This window comes from Cryptomeria japonica, chromosome 2, assembly GCF_030272615.1.
Source record: "Cryptomeria japonica chromosome 2, Sugi_1.0, whole genome shotgun sequence".
NCBI lineage: Eukaryota > Viridiplantae > Streptophyta > Pinopsida > Cupressales > Cupressaceae > Cryptomeria > Cryptomeria japonica.
In genome coordinates this window covers 466,969,099-466,987,780 of record NC_081406.1, presented here as the reverse complement: position 1 = coordinate 466,987,780, position 18,682 = coordinate 466,969,099, and positions in this window count along the sequence as shown.

Sequence of the window (18,682 nt, the reverse complement as noted above, 5' to 3'; positions counted from 1 at the left end):
TATCTTGAAGAGATATGAATGGGGTGTATGCCCCCCTACGTTAAAGCGATCACACATGCCTCATCGGGGGTGATTTCTTTAAGGTAGTGATACATATAAGAAATGAAAAGGGAAAGGAGCATGTTATCACAAGGATTTAGCCCCCAAGTGTGAGATAAGCCCAAGGATAATAGACACAAAGCACAAGGTGACTTCGCTTTCCTCAGGGTCAGTATGCTATATGATAATTCATGTATATCATATGTATGTATGCATAATTGTTCTTCATTCCCCAATCAAGGAAGGTCACCTAGAAGAAGGGAACACATGTGTCTTTTGAGTCAATATGAGAGAGACCAAAAGAGATCTCAATGCTTTGCATCATCCTCAAGTAGACAACACTAAGGACAACAAATAGAAGAATGAGAGTAACACATAGAAGAAGTAACAAAAGATATCAAGAGAGGAGAAGAGAGTCTGCTATGCTAATGTTACTAGTCTAGCATGTCATCCACCCCCCGATCTTGCTGATCAATATTTCAGGAAGGCAGGAAATATGCTAGAGGAGGAACATCCAACATAGTAGATGGAGCTATCACAAGATCCAAACAAGGGCTATGTTCATGTTCCACGCCACGTTGTTCTTGTCTAGGAGCTAGAATAAGTTCTTTAGAAAATTCGTTAGATAAATGGTTATCAACATCAACATATTCATATTCACTATCAGAAGAAAGAGGAGTAACATTTTCATCATGAATAACATTTTCATCTATATCATCATCAAGATTTATAAAAATAGGATCTTTAACTCGCATAGGATCAAGACCATCATGCATCTTATGTTTAGGAGATTTTGGCTCAATTTTTGGCTGAGGAGAAAATGGAATAATACTAGCTGAAGGTGTTTTTGGGGATTGCAAAGTTTGAGAAGCAGCTGCCTGAGCTCTAAGTCGACGCTTTCATCGGCGTTCACGTGCAGAACGATTTCATCTAGTCTTAGTAGGAAGTTGAGAAGAGTGAGGAGGAGGAATGTTCTCATCCTTATCACTTGGGTGTATAGGTTGTGGTCTCTTAGGTTGAATAATAGGAGAAGAGGAAGGTCTCTTCTCTCCATAAGAGGAAGGAGGAGGAACTGCTCCATATAAGGGAGGAATATTTGGTTTAGGAAGGAGACCAAGTCCATCATGACGAGGAGGTATAGGTCTACTTTTAGGAAGTTTATTAGATATAGACATAGTCACATTCATAGGGATGGGTTGGGAATCTTCTTGAGGAAAGACATTAGTTTTATCTTTCAAAGGAAGAACTTCCTTCTCAAGAATGATAGGAATATCAAGTTTGGGTGTTCTAGGTTCACTTAGAGATAGGATCATATATTTTTTCCACTTTTGATAAGATTTGAAAAGATGATCACTCCGCGGTGGAAGAGATTGAAATTGTTTGGGCCAAAAATAATCAATAGGAATGCTAGAAGTTCTTTTAGCTGGTTTAAAGAGACTATGATTGATAGTAACAACTTCACCATTATGGGGAAATTTCAAACACTTGTGAATAGGAGAAGCAATAACTTTCATGGAAGATAGCCAAGGATAGCCTAGCTTCACACAAAAGTGTTCGGATGATGGAATAATAGAAAAGTCCACATCAACGGGTTTGTTATGGACCTCAATAGGTAATGTAATAGAACCAATTGCAAGAGAAGAAAATGCATCAAATAATTTCACAACCACATTTGTTTTGTCATAGATCACTTGATTCAATTGCAAAGTAAAAAGAAATTCTTCAGTAATGATATTAACCATGCAAGAAGGATCAATAAGCCCTCCACGGTAAGGTGTACTCTTGACTTTTGCAACTATATATAAAGGACCATCAGGTGCCCTGATAGTTTCACTGGAATCAAATGTGATAGAAGGTTCTTTAGGGATTTTCTGCTGCTCCACAAAGTTAATCACATTCGGAGTCATAGACATAAGACTATTAGGTGAAAAAGAGGAATCATTAGTCTCAACCACATTAGAGGTATGAGAAGGTAATGGATGAGTAAAAATCTTAAGATTTTGGTTAGGAGGAGCTACAGATGTGTTGCCTTTATCATTCACACCAGAAACAAAGATAGTATTATTATTATCAATCAAATCTTGAATTTTACCCTTTAAAGCAAAACATTTTTTAGTATCATGCCCAGGTTGACGATGAAATTGACAAAAAGATTTGTTATCAAAATAGGGTGAATTAATCTTTGTAGGATCTATTTGCTTTATAGGAGGGAGAGTAAGCACATTTTGTTCCAATAACTTATTCATAATACTATGCAATGATTCATTCAAAGGAGTAAACTTTCTTTCTTTCTTGAAAAACTTAGAAATAGGAGGCACACCTGATGTTGCATTCACATTGTTGTTGATGATGTTTTCATTGAACTTAATGACCTCTCTATTTAGTTTAAACTTCCCAAATGGTTGTTGACTACTATCACCCTTATCACTCAGAGCCATAGGATTTGCTTGTTCCATTTGGCTCACAGTCAGTTGATAATTGTGAAGAGTTGCGCACAACTATTGGAAAGAAGTAAACTCAGAAAATAGAAGTTTTTCTCTAATATCTTTTTGTAAATTAGAAATAAAGATTCTTTGAATATCATTATCAGGTACTGGAAAATAAATTTGAGCATACAAATTCTTATATCTACCAATGAAATCAGTCACTTTTTCTTTAACACCTTGTTTACAATGCATTAAATCAATCAAAGTAACTTTAGGACTTATATTGTTTTGAAATTGTTGAATAAAAGCATTTGCAAGTTGTTGGAAAGAAGTAATAGAATAGGAAGGCAATGAGCAATACCATTGTAGAGCTTTATCTCTTAATGTTCGAGTAAACAGTTTTGCAAGCAACCTTTGGTCATGAGCAAAATCGGTACATATTGTTTGAAAGGTCTTAACATGTGTTAGAGGATCACCTTTACCATTATAAAGCTCCAACTACGGGATTTCAACATGATTTGGGGGGATAGCTCGAACAATGTCAAGAGAAAGTGGGCTTGCAACATCAAATGTGGGCACACTAAACTTAGATTGATTCATAGACGCAATTTGTTGCTGTAAAGAAGAGACAGTTTGTGCAAGATTGTTAATGGTCGCTTCAGTCGAAGAGTTCATATTAGATGTGTTAGATTGTGATGGAGGTATTATGTTATTGAAAGAAGGTATTGATTGAGAGTAAGGTGGTGGGACACTATGATAGTTAGTCATAGGAGATGATTGGAAAGGAGGAACACTACAAGGAGGAATGGAATAATTAAATGAATTGCCCCCTTGCATCGTGTTTATTTGTGGAGATGAAATAGGAACACTCATTGAAGGAATGAATGAAGAAGTTGGATTGAATGAAGGAAGAGGGTTGATTGAAGAAGAAGGATTGCCCCCATGACTAGTGATCATGGGTGGAATGTCTTGTATTGAAGTAGTCATTATGTTTGATGTAAAAGTAGGTATACTAGCAATAGGAGTTGTCAAAGGAATAGAATGATTAAGTTGAGTAGGAGGTTGTGTATAACCTAAAGTTTCGGCACAACTCTTCATAGGCATCACATTCGAATCCAAAATGTGTGCAATACTATGCAAAATATCAATTCCATTCTTATCACTTTGAACCATGCGTTTTAGACCCTCAATTAATGAAAGAGCTTCACTATCAGGGTATTCTTGAAACATCCATTGTCGAAAATCATCAAATTGGTTATCCAATTTCAAAAGTTGTTCTACAGAAACCTCATGGAGAGATTCTTCATCATTAAGAGGATTAGAGGAATTACCCATGTCCTCATTAAAAAGGCCATTCAAATTATGTTCCATCTCCTCAGTAATTACACCTTGGAAGGACTTAATTCTAAGGCTTTGTCTAACGGGAATAGTGCAAGTAGGGCTTATTGTTGTAAAACTCATGCACTAAAGAGAGAGAGAAGATTTTGAATTTTAGAGGTAGCAAATTTCAATAAAATCAGCCAATCTCTTAGATTTAAGCTGTTAAATACAATCAGGACAATCTCCCGAAATTTTGAAAAAAATGTCAGGGACCGTGGCGAACGGTGTGCACATGGTGCTCGCAACTTTTTTCAAAATTTTCAGGGATGAAAGTTATGATGATTTTAAAGCTAATCTGAAAAAATTGAGTGATTTTACAATCTGTAGCTAGGCCAAATTAAAGTTGCAATCTCAAAATTGAACCCTACCAAGATTGTTGAAAAATGCAGAATTTGAATTTTGAAAAAGAGAGGGAAACTAAAATTTTGAATTTTATGATTTTAGATGGAATACTGAAAGCAATGCAAGCTTTGAAATTTAAAAGTTGACTCAATTTCATCCAGAATTCAAATTTGAAAGCAGAAATCAAAGTTGTTGCAATTAAACACTTAATTTCAAAAGTCACAAACTGCAAGAATTTGAATAAAACACTGAAATTTTGAATGAATGCCAACACACTTTTCAGATTTAGGACTGTAAGAAACACAATTTTAACACAAATTTCAATTTCAACAATTTTTGAATGATTATAAGCCCTAATCCAAGCAATCACTAGACCAACTTTGACTTTAATTTTGAAAGTGTTAGAATTGATGAAATCAGCCAAGATTCTGGATTTTAGTAGAAAAATATAGTAAGATCTAGCTCCTGAAATTTTGGAAAAAATGTCGGGGATGATGGCGCTCGAGGTGCACACGGTCCTCGCAACTTTTTTCAAAATTTTTAGGGATGAAAGATATCATGATTTTGTTGTGGAATCCAAAGTTACAGCCAATTTGGAGATGTTTTGATCAGTGAAATTATCAGTCAAACGTTGAATCAAGAGGGCTTTAAAAATTAGGGTTTTGACACTTAACCACTTAATTTTCAAAACTAAAGCACAAATATGAATTGACAATTTGCAATAGAAGGGTAGATCTGAAACAAGCATTAACAATTACACATTTCACAAGCTCAATTGCTAAAAAGAAAATTTAGGGTTTTTATGCAATCAACCTCTAAAATTTGCAAAAGATCAAACATGGAAATGTAATTAAGGCAGCAAATTTTTCAGATCTAATCATGAATAATCAGAATTAGGATGTTCACGTTGGGTTCACCAAAATGTAAAGAGAAAAATCGAACCCTAGGTGTTCCCCCACTCCATGGAGAGAGAAGGGAAGTCACTAGGGTTGACAGTTTTCACTTAGGAGAGACTTTACATTCAAAAGAGGGGTTGAAACTCACAAGATCCAATCCCACACAATGCAAGACTAGATTCTAAATAAGTTTCAAGGGTTAAGACATCAAGGATACCCTCTTTTGTAAAGAATGTAGATAGAAAGATTGAACTAGGAATGCATGTAAAGTAGGAAAGATTCACTTATAAAAAGAGATAGGGATACGGGATGAAGCTGCGGACCTGAAATTAGCAGTAAAATGTCGAGACGATGTTGTCCTACAAATTTGAGCGAAATTTGACGGGACGATGGCGCCCGGAGTGCACACGGTCCTCCGAAAAATCCGCGAAATGAAGGGGGATCCTTTCGTCTCTGCACAAGGATTCCAGATCTTCAATTACAGCCGCGTACCTGCAACCTACACACAGAAAAGAGAGGATGATTGGGGGGTTAGGGATTAGGGGTTTGCCTTTAGGTCAAACCCCGGTTTTGGAATTAACCAAGAAATGAGAATGCTGTAAATGTAAATGTTTGTAATGTAAACAAGTACTGATACCTTGTTGTAAGAATGTTTATATTCTTACATGCGAAGGTGTAATGAATGTTGTATGTTATATGTTGTAAGTGATCTCCTCTTCAATGGTTGAATCCTTGTCTTTGAATGCAACACCTAGCCTTGAATGGAGACTTAGAATACTCAATTGCTTGAAGGAATGCTTGAATGCTTGAATGTTTGAATGTTTGAATATTGCTTCCACATCTTGCTCTTGCTTATTTTTCTTCCTCCCTTTCTAGGAGAGGAAAAGTATTTTATATACTTGTCAATTAGGGTTGAGAGACTGATTTTTCTGACCTTAGGCTGACCTAGGAACGTCATTTTCCGAATTGCAAACTTAAAGACCCGATGCCCAACAAGAGACCGGGCCCAAAATAGGGCCAGGGACCAGGGCGCTGAGCGCCATGGTCTTGGGGGACCAAGGTGCTAGGCGCCATGGTCCTGAAGGACCAGGGCATTGGGCACCATGGTCCCACCTCCCGGGACAGTAGAGTGCAAGGAAGGATCAGGTCAAGGTGCAGAAATATGCAGTTTTTGATGTCACAAGTAGGTTTCGGGGTCTCCATTTAGGTTCAACATTGCGCCGCCATCGTGAATACCCAAATGCAGTCAAAATTGCAAGTGTCACAATTTTAGGATGCTACAATTGGAAAATTGAGAAAAAAGATGAAATAGAAATTACGTGAATCAATTAATAGGTTTTCATCCATTAATTAATTCATGAAAAAGACCTAGGACTAAATAAATAGATTTACTTAACCCACCAAGAAGAAGAAAAGGATTAAATGAACAAATCATACAACCCTAGAAATAAGAGGACAAGGAATTAGGTCAAGACAACAAGAAATTAATGTAAGTTCGATCATGATTCTGATTGACAAAGGACCAATGTTGATAAATGATTGAAATTGGTTGACAAAAATCAATGACAAATTGACCAAGATTGACAAGGACAAGGATCAATGATGAATCAATCACAAAATAACCAGGCTGACAAGGACAAGGATCGATGATGAATCGATTGCAAAATGATGAGATTGACAAGGACAAGGATCGATGACTAATCGATCACAAAATGACAAGATTGACAAGAGGACAAAACCCTAATTCTATCATCGATTAGGATTGATGATTTCCAAAATGATGATAAATGAGCACGCACCATGATGCGACAGGATAAGATCAACCAAAATCATGATTGAAGATTGCTATCAACAAGACCTAATTCGAAAGCAAGAAAAATGAAGAATGTAGAAGAAGGAATTGATGCTTGCAAATGATGAAGACCAAGTGCGCAACATAGAAGAAATGTTAATGCAACACAAAAACCCTAAAATAAGGCAATGCGCGAATGTTAAAGTATGACTCCACAAGCATTGACTATTTTTAGATGTCTAGAGGTACAATGTTTGAAATCCATTCAACATAATCAATAGAGTGAATAAATCTGACATCCAATAGTTTCTTCAGCTCAGCCTTAACCATGAGTGCCACATGTGGGTTCATTTTTCTCAATTTTTGCTTAACCAGTTTAGCTTCTAGAGCCATAGACAAGTGATGCATGATTAATTATGGATGAATCCCGGGCATATCTACATATGACCAAGCAAAGTTGATTTTGTTTTCTTTGAAGAATTTGATAAACTCTAGTTTTTCTTCTGATGTTAGAGATTTTGCAAGGCATATTATTTTTGGTTGTTTCTATAGTACCAATGTTGGTTGATTGAGTGGGCTCAATCAATATGGGTGATTGCTCATGATAATGTTCCGGAAGAGTGTCAAGTCTCCCATCTTTAGGTGCCTTAAAAATGTTTTCACCCTCAAATGCGTCCTTTATCTTTACTTTTTTGTGATCTAGAGCTGCCATTGATTGGTTTTCAGTATTAGATCCTTTATGGGTTTCATTTTTGCAACTAAGAGACTTGGCACCCTCCTGATTGCAAACATCACTATTCTATTTACTGGTAGAGTCTGTCTCCAGGTTGACGATACATAAGTAATGGATAAAGGATTCATCATTTGGGAAAATTGGTATATCATGAGTTTCAGGTTTGTCCCAGTCTATGAAGTCTGAAAAGACAAGTGGTAAGGAATCGTTTGGCGGATCAAGTTCTGCTACTGTAAGTGTCAGGATATAGGTTTCATCATAATTGGTTTGGGTGTTAAAGAAGTCAAGGATTCCATAGAGGTATTCAATTGTATCATCTTCCTTGTAGACTTTCTCATAATGTTGCTGCTCATTTTCCTTAGCATCATAGATATTTTGTCATCCAAATTCAAGTAGTCTAATTTTTGTGCTATGTTCTTCTTGAGAAAGGGATATATAACTAGTATTTTCAGCAGTATCCTTAGTAGTATTTGAGAAACAACCCCATTCATATTCATTTGAATCAGTCTCTGAGGTATTATCCTAGATCCTTTCAGTGCTATGAACAGGTATGCTGAATGGTGAAAATATATCTTTGATAATTCATACTAGTCTGTTGGTTTTCTCTGATTCTGCATCAGATCCCGCTTCTATTCTTTGCATCTGTTCATATACTATTTCTTCTCAGGGAGGAATGATGTTATCAGGAGATGATACTATTTTGTTGGATATTTGTTCTTAAATATGATTGACTTCTGTAGATGTTGTCTTCTTGTGAATGATGGACTCCCCTTGATGTTGCTTCCTTTCTTGATGTTCACGTTCTTTACAGAATGTCTTTGCTGACTCAAATAGTGCTTCTTGCCAAGATTATTATTTGTACTTCTTCTTTGCTTTCCACTAAGGTTTTTGATAATTGCGTGGTATCTTCTTTGGTAGTAGAGTGAGTTCAAAGCCCAATCCTTTTTTGTCTTTACTAAATTATGAAGGACAATCCAATGGTTTTGTGACACCTTCCTGATGCTTACCAATAGGTCCTTTGCCATTGTATCCCATTTTCTGCATGATTAAGTAGCCTTTTCCATATAGGTGTGTGGGTATAGATACTTCCACAATAGCTACTCTGTCTTCTTCCTCATCTTTGTATAGCCAAATGAGGATATCCTTTTCCTCAGATTCATGTGCTAAAGTGCCGAGTTGAATGAATGTACCATCGAACTTGGTGATGGGCTGATTTGCTTGATGTGTTGATGCTGTAGGTAATCCATGAGATCTAGGTGATGTGGGTAATTTTGTCAAACACATGGGTTCCAAAGAGTATTCCCCCATGCCTTGTTCTTTGATTTTCATTTTCTGCTTGAAATCTCTAGGTAATGATTTAGACTTCTCTTGTTGAAGATCTGGTGTTGAGGAATTTTGTTTCTCTCTATTATGTGGAACCAAACTATCATGGGCTACCCCCATTGCATTACAATATTGAAATGGATTGTGATCAATAGCTATAGAAACCTCCTACCCATTATAGGGGAATTTGACACATTGGTGATACATAGAAGGCACTACTTGCATTTCATGTATCTAGGGTCGACCTAATAAGATATTGTATGTGAGGTCTATGTCTAAGACCTGGCACATAGTATCCTTTTGTATCAGTCCTACCTGAATAGGCAACATCATGATTCCTTTAGATGATCTTTCCTCATCATCATATGCCTTTATAGTGATCTTCTTGCGTGGATCAATAAACTCCTCTGAGAAGCCTAATGCACGGATAAGTTTTAAGGTACATATATTAAGTCCAGTTCCTCCATCTATTAATACTCATTTTACTTGGTGTTTATAGACTATGACTTCAATATGGAGAGGAGTATTATGTGGATGACTCAATGAGATATTATCATGCTCAGAAAAGGTGAGGTTATGAGGTCCTGTCATATGAGCCACCATGGCTTGGAATTTGTCAGCATCCAGATCTTGAGGTACATTCGTTTCTAATAGCGCTTGCTCTAAACTGTCTTTGTGTTTTGGCAAAAGTTTCAACAATTCCAGTATAGATATTTGAGCAGGAGTTTTGTGCAGCTGGCTAACTAGATCATATTGAATTTTGGGTATGGTGTTTGTTGTCGATGCATGTCCCTTTAAGACATATTTTTGAGCTCTAGTTGTTACGTTGACAAATTCATGATCATGTTGATCTCGGATTGTGATGACATTGACTTGATTGTCCTCAGCTGATATATGATTGATGGTGTTATTGTAGATGTGATTGATACAAGCTCCATGTGTATCGTTCGAGGTTGAAGCTCCATCCTTGTTTTAGTTTGGAAGAGGATTCTTAAAGGCTCCATGGTCACCATTTGTCTTGAGACCATCCACCGTTAAATCACCTCTATCAATCATGTCCTAAACAATGTTTTTCAGTCTCATGCAATCATTTGTTTGATGACCTTTGTTGCGATGAAAATAACAAAAGTGCGAGTCATTCCACCAAGGTGGTTTGATTTGTGGTTCATAGTTGCTAATTACTGGTAAAGAGATAATTTTGTTTTCTAGGAGTTCTCTGAATGCTGACTCTAGTGATTGTCCTAGTGGTGTGTAGACATGTTTTTGAAAATTGTTAGTGTTACCTCATGAATTATTATTAGGTACTCGATTTGTGTGATTGTTTTGAGCATTGTTAGTGTTGTTTGTGTTGAGAGGATCTTGATTAGTATTTGGTGCATAAGTGTTAGTGCCTTGGTTAGAACCCTTTGGATTCTTTGTAGCTTGGGGATTTCCTGATAAAGCCAATACTGGTTGTTTGGATTTAGCCTCATTAGCTTTAGTGCCTCTCTCATTACCAGTGTTCTTGTTTCTGGTCCAGAATCTGGATTTGTCCAAGTTGTTGTTTTGGTTATTGTAATGAAAGTTGGATGAATTCGTTCCTTCTTTGAAAAATTTCAATGTCCCTTTCTTAATACATGCTTCTTCTACTTGGATGCTATTTTCAATCAATTTGGAAAAAGATGGTATGCATTGGAGTTTGAGTAGGTAACTCATCTCGCTATTCATGTTGTTGATGAAAATTTCCATCTTTTCTTTTTCAGGTACATCTCGAGGATATCTCGAAACCATCCATCGCCAACGTTGAAGGAATGTCGTGAATGTTTCATTGTTTTTCTGTTTGGTGTTACAGATGTCTAGCATGGTGATAGCATGTTGAATGTTATAGGAATATTGAGTTTTGAATTTGTTGACTAGTTCATCAAATGATCTGACAGGAGGTGTGATTTTGGATAACCATTCCATTGTTTGTCCTCCCAAGCTTCTTGGGAATAACCTCAGCAAATAGGTATCATCATGAGCTAATTCAAGACTCATTGTGTAGAATTCTCAAACATGATTGTGGGGATCTCTTTTCCTATCGTACTTGTCAAATTTGGGAATGTATGAGTTTGGAGGAAAGGGCACCATGTTCAATCTTCTGTTAAATAGATAAGGACAAATTTCATTTAATGAATACCTTACTATTGTCCCTTGTTGTATGTCTTACATTTATCTTTGTAACATTTGTATTTATTGAGTAAGGGCAATCGAAGGTGCATTATTTTGTCGAGGGAAGAGTTCTTCCCTTGTATTAGTTCTAGGTTGAAATGGTGTATGGAACGACATGTTTTTCTCGGAGATGTTGTCATGCACAAAATTTAGGGAAAGAATGGGATAAATTTTTTTTTAAAATCATATCTTAAGCATTAAATTTATGAATGTGAAGAAAAATCCAACATGTTTTGTTTTATCTATGTTGGGTTAACTTAAACCACTAACTCAAGTAATCAAAAATATTTCAAATCATAAATCGAATACTAAAGAACGTTATATCATTTTCTCAATTTTAATTCATAGCTTATTTTAAATCATCTCCCTAAAATATAATTGACGAAGATAGAATTAGTCTTCAAAGTCGTTTACGGTTTAAAGGAACTAATTAAATCAGTCCTAGTACCTTGTTTAAAATGTCTAAAAGTTTATCTAAATCAATAATCATAAAATGCTTTAAATTAAATCGACAAGCGGGCCAATAAATTTTTATATGAATACTTACCTATAAATTAAATAGCCCCATAACCAAAATTAATTTTATCCCATTTATTATAAGAGTTCTATATGTTTAGATCTCGAAAATATTATTATATATATATATATTTTTCCAAACATCTTTAAAAATATCCTTATGGCTTTCAAAAAACCATTACTAACCCATATATTTATTAAGATGACTATAGTTTATAAAACTTAAAAAATTATACAAATCTAAAATTTGTCTTAATCTCTTACATTGGGGCTCTATGTGTAAAAGTATATCCAACTTATATATATATATATATATATATATATATATATATATATATTTTTTTTTTTTTTTTTTTTTTCTTTTAAAAAAACATTAAACTTAACCACCATGCAAACCCTAACATTCTTTTATTATTATATAAATGCTCTATCTTTTATTATTTTTCTGATAACATCTTATTCCTCTCTCTAACCTAACCCTACCCGACTAGGCTTTGTTATTTTCTTACAACCCTATTTTTTTTGTGCAGGGCATTTTTTGTAGGGTTAGCGATGGCCATGGGAGCTCGCGGGGCAAGGGAAAGGAGGCGGTGGCGCCACTGTGTGTCCACATAGTGGAACCCACCACACCACTGTGCATCCAGACAGTGGCAGGCACGGCTCCACTGTGTGTCCATAGAGTGGTGGCCGCGACTGACACTGTGTGTCCACACAGTGGAAGCCGCCGCAACCCACACTATGTGTCCACATAGTGGAAGCTACGGCCGACACTATGTGCTCACACAGTGGAAGCCGCAGGGCCGGCCATTGTGTTTACACATAGTGGAGTCCGCGGCTGATCCACTCTGTGTCCATACAGAGGCTTCGGCCCTTCGGCACTTTTCCCATATTTAAAAAAAGAAACCCTTTTTTTTAATAAAGTTTTATATTATTATTATTATTTTTCTTTTTTTAAAATAATTATATATTTATATATATATATAAATATATATATATTGATATACATATATACTTATATTTATATATATTTATATATATATGTATATATATACATATAAATATTCAAAGCATTTTTTTTTTACATGTAGGCATAAATACATTATTCTTCGTGATCATTTATAATAGTGCATTTTTTTTTCTTAAATCTATATATAATGATATGCATGCAATATGCATGTCAATAAAATTATATATTTGTATAAATATATATATTTTATATGACAGCAAATTAAAATTAATAGGCCTTAGTATTTTGATTTAGATGAAAAGGAAGTAGATGGATTAATAACTTTCAAATTCATTTACAACAAGGGTATACTTTTCTAAGCAATAATTTTACAGGTGTTTTATTTCTATCTTCAACTATATACATGTTAAGATTTTAATAGTTTTACTAGCAACTAAATAAATCTAGATTTTCTCTAAATACAAACTATAATAGATTGTGTTTTTTTTTCTTTTTCTGCAATAAATAAATTTACAGATTCTGCAATTCCTACAACAACTACTTAGATAATAACTTTTAATAAAATCTATCAACAACTGAATCTCATATTTTCTGCAATTAAAATGAAAGACAAAATCGCAGATAAAAAGGAATTCACAGAATTAAATAAAAATGAATTTTATATTTCCGTGGGCTATTGCATGCAATTCAAAGGCATTTCTTTTCAAATAAAAAGAAGTATACATCTAGCTCATTTCATTTCAAAAAGTATTCTACAAAACTACAAGGTATTTTCTTTATCTAAATAACAAATAACATAATCCCATGTCTTTATTTCTATTTTACAATTATCCTCTCATTTCAACGAATGAGGATATATTTTTCTTTTAAAACTAACAATTAGATCTGCAAATAACTTTCTGCAACAAATAACTCTTGCAACCTTCCACTTGTCCTATTCTTTTCTCCTGACAATCTTGCATATTAAATAAAAACCATGACCATGGAGTGCTCACCTCCTAGCCTAGGCTAACGGGTAGCCACTCCCAAGCTCAGAGAACCAAGTCCTAGATGGAAAAGAAACATGCAAACACAAAAGGGACATTAAGCACACAAATTCAAACACACTCCCATCCTGGCCACACTGCACCACACTTTGGTGATGACCTTTTTAAGGGTGGTAGTGGACCAATACCCTGAGGAGAACTGCAAGTATGGAAAACATGTGGCCACCTCATGGCACACCAAATACCTCAATAATAGCAACCCCTTATTCCTTATGCCCCCCAAGGCATTCAAGCCTTATTTCCCTCCTTATGACCCCCATTGCACAAACAGGCCATGTAGAAAGGGTCACACAAAATCCCTTGTGATCGCTCTCATAACGAGAGTCTCTCACTCGAGGGTTGTCACTTCTACCACCCACAAGATCCTCCTCTCTCCCAAGAGTAGGAGGTCTTGATGACTCCCCAAAAAAAACACATGCAATACATAACACAAAATACCAAATGAAATTCCCAAAAGAACATACAAGGAAGAAAATCTTTTAAGCCAACATATTTTCAAAACACATGCAAAAGAAAGCCATTTTAAGTAGAATGCAACCAACCTTAATCTGCCCAAATGCAGGTTAGTTTTGTTGAGGATGAGTAGCCCAATTCCACGGTTCTTCTCCTTCTAGGCTTAGCCAAAATTCTCTATTCGAAGTCTAGTCTATTCTTTTCAAAATTTCTCATCTCCAAAAATGGAGAGTGGGCGATTACCCACAAATTTTCTAATTCTTGCTTAAGAAGACCATTGTGAGAGTTCTCAGAAGTTTCTAAAAACTAAAGAGGAAGGTAAGATAGAATGGGAAAGGGAACTCTCATTCGAAAAGGAAAGTTTACAACTAGGTTCAATCTTCTAATTTCAATTTTCGCACAACTTAGAAAAGTCAATTTTTAGGGTGTCTAAAAGGTCACTTGGGAGTAGAAACTTGCCTTAAATTACCCTTAACCCTCAGGTATACCTTATGGGCTTTAGGAAGCCCTATTAAACTACCCCTAGGTGTTCATTTAACCCTTTTTAAACCCCTCTAAAGTTTATTTTCGGGTCAAACCTATGTTGACCATCCCAAAGATTCTTTACCCAAGGTATTTATGACATCACGTTACATGAATTGAAAAAGCTATAGTTGAACACTTTCCCACAAAGAGACAAAAATAAAAATTCAAACTTAAATCTACACATGTCAAGTGACACAAAGAAAACACTTTTACAATTTAATACATGAAATCGTCTCTTGTGGATTTTACACAAATCAATTAAATAACACTTAACACACATCCATCATATACTGTTACGAATAAAATACAACACAAACGGGGTGTTGTCTCTCCAAATAGACAAACCCTGGCTTACAAACATACAGAGGTCTAGTTTTGGTTCTCCGTAATATTTCCATGGTCACATGGATAACTTCCTGCGCATCTCAATTTACACATTAGTAACTTTCAAATATCCACATATAATATAAATTACAAGAATAATAATACGCATCATCACTTACATACAATTTACATCTGAACAATTTAAATGCATCCTTTATCCAAGCAATTTCACATAAGCAATTCATCCTAATTCTCATAATGTTGATCCACACTTAAACATACATCATAATTCTATTATCATAGTAAAGTCTTGCAAATTCAATAATGACATTTATCATCGCAAATTCATCTTATTCAAAAATCATGTAGTGTTCTATCTCATAAAGCATATAAATAAATCATCAATATATAGCAATGTTATCCAAATCCTGAAATCATATAAGTTCTAAATTCCAAAATGCATCAAAATAAAGTATCCGTAATAGTCTCAATATAAAAACCACTGAAATTTTAGGCTGAGTCGAGGTGAGGCCTCACACCCTCCCCCTCTAGGCATGAACTTCCTCCTGGAGTTCATCAAAGAGGTGGGGGTACTCTGATCTCATATGTGCTACGTCGTCCCATGAAGCCGTAACCTCATCATAACAATCCCACTAGACCCTAACCTGGTCCAGCTCTCGACCTCGAAGGGCCAGCGTCTGGCGTGCCAAAATGCGAATGGGCTCCAAAGCTAGCTGCCCGTCTAACTCCACCTGCAAGGCATCCCAATCTAAAATATGAGACTCATCATAGATATATTTCCTCAAAACTGATACATGAAACACATCGTGGATGCATGAAAGGCTAGTTGGCAATGCTAAATGGTAGGCAAGTGGGCCTATCTTCTCAAGAATCTCAAAAGGTCCTACAAAGCAAGGTGTGAGCTTAGAACCCTTTTCGTAATGGATTGGACTCTTATGCAGTCGTACTCTTAAGAAGACTCCATCTCCAACCAAGTAGCTACAATCTATCCTCTTTGCATCAGCATATTTCTTCTATCTATCCTGAGCCTCTCTAAGATGCTACCTAATCAAATCCACCTGCTGTTCCATATCTTAAACTATCTCAAGACCAATAGCAACTCTGTCCTCTATGCGATCCCAACTCAAAGGTGTCTTGCAAGGCCTGCCGTATAATGCCTGATAGGGTGGCATCCCCAAAGAAGTGTGATGCCCATTGTTATAGGAAAACTCCACTAAGGGAAGGTACTCTTCCCACCTGGTCTGATGATCCATGACGTACATGCAAAGCATATCCTCTAATACCTGATTAACCCTCTCTGTCTGACCATTTGTTTCCAGGTGATAGGCTGTATTGAAATTGAGCTTAATGCCCATAGCTACCTGTAATGCCCTCGAAAAGGATGAAGTGAAGAGGGAATCTCTGTTAGAAATAATCTTGCGAGGCATGCCATGAAGTCTAACAATGTCTCATAAGAACACCTGTACTACTGCTGGTGCCGTGAATGTAGTCTGAACTAGTGAAAAGTGGGCCACTTTGGTCAACTTGTCAACTGTCACCAAGATAGCATCATCGCGACGAGAAGACATAGCAAGACCAATGATGAAATCCATAGATATAGTATCCCACTTCCACTCTAGTATAGCATGAGACTGGAGCAACCCACCTGGGTGGTGGTGCTCCGCCTTTACTCTCTAACTCTCGAGGCATCAATCTACTATCTCAGCAATGAGCTGCCACATTCTTGGCTAATGATATAACTGCCTTAAGTCAACATGCAACTTTTTAACTCCAGGATGCACTGCATAAGGAGCTCTATGAGCCTCCATGACAATGAACTCTCACAATCCCCCAGAGGAAGGTACATAAATTTGCCCTCTGTGGTGTAATAGTCCATCAGCCTCCAAAGAATAATCCACATATTTCCCCTCTAGAGTAACCTGAGATCGTATTATATGACCAACCTTTGCATACCATCCATCCTCTAGCAAGTGCTGTAGTATATGGTCTCTCAAATCCGTGCCCATAGATATGGTGTAAACCTCATGATGTCTCCTACTCAAAGCATCTGCAACTACGTTTTCCTTTCCTTTGATGTAGTGAACATCAAAATCATATTTGCACAAGAACTCCATCCATCTCCTCTGACGTGCATTAAGGTTCGACTGAGTGAAAATGTACTGAAGACTCTGATGATCTGAATGTAGCTTGAAGTGATGACCTAAAAGGAAGTGTCTCCACCTCACAAGTGCATGCACTACTACTGCGAGCTCAAGGTCATGAGTAGGATAATTAAGTTCATGAGTCTTAAGTTTCCCAGACTCGAAAGCTATAGCCCTACCATCCTGCATAAGAACTACCCCTAAACCCTCTATTGAAGCATCTATAAAAACTATGAAGTTAGTGGTGGGATTTGGTACAACAAGGATAGGAGTGCTAGTAAGTGCCTTTTTTGAGTTCCTGAAAGGTCTTCTTGCACTTCTTTGTCCACTCAAATTTCTTCCCTTTACGCTGAAGAGAAGTAATAGGATGTGCGACTCTGGAGAATCCCTCAACAAAACATCGGTAATATCCTGCTAAGCCCATGAAACTCCTGACCTCTGTCACACTGGTTGGCACTGGCAAATCCATAATAGCCCTAATCTTTGATGGGTCAACTGAGATCCCATCACCGAAAATAACATACCCAGGGTACTTGACCTCTGATCGGAAGAGAGCACACTTCGACAAACTACCAAACAATTGGTTATCCCACAAACACTGCAATACCTATTTCAGGTGCTCCTCATGGTCCTTCTCATTCCGAGAATATATCAGTATATCATCGAGGAACACAATTACAAAATGGTCCAGAAATGTATGAAATACCCCATTCATGAGGCTCATAAAAACTACTGGGGCATTTGTAAGACCAAATGGAACTACGGTGAACCCATAGTGACCATATCTAGTGTGAAATGTGGTCTTGTGGATATCACTCTCCACTATTCTCAGCTGATGGTATCCTAAATTCAGATATATTTTGGAAAAGACTTTGGCACCCTAAAGCTAGTCAAATAAATCATCAATTCTGGGCAAAGGATATCGGTTCTTCATGGTTACTTTATTTAGCTGTCGATAATCCATATATAATCGGAGAGATCCGTCCTTCTTCTTGACGAAGATGACTGGTGCACCCCAAGGGGATATGCTAGGATGAATATGACCCTTCTCAAGGAGTTCCTCAAGCTATATTTTGAGTTCATTAAGCTCGTTTGTGGTCATCCTATAAGGTGCTCTAGAAACTGGCTCGGCTCCTGGTACCAGGTCTATATGAAAGTCGATCCCTCTACGGGGTGGCATTCCAGGTAACTCTAATGGAAACACATCTAAATATCCCTTTAGGATAGGATGGTTGTCAAGCAATGTTTCATTTTCTTCCTCTTCTCCTCTGTCACTAATAGTGATAGCAAAAAGCTAACATCCCTTTCGCATGCTCCGCTTAAGCTGCATTGTGGAGATCAGATGAAGAGACATGGGCCTCTGAATCCCGGTGATAACTATGGGCGAACCATGATCATCCTCACACTTGATCTTTTTTAGGTGGAAATCCATCTTGGCTCTGTGGGCATAAAGCCAATCCATCCCAAGTACGATACCGTAAGATCCATGTGGTGTCACTCTAAGGTCTACTAAAGTGGTGGTCTTGCCAATCTGTAGCTGACATGCCCTAACCTCTGATTCCACTGAC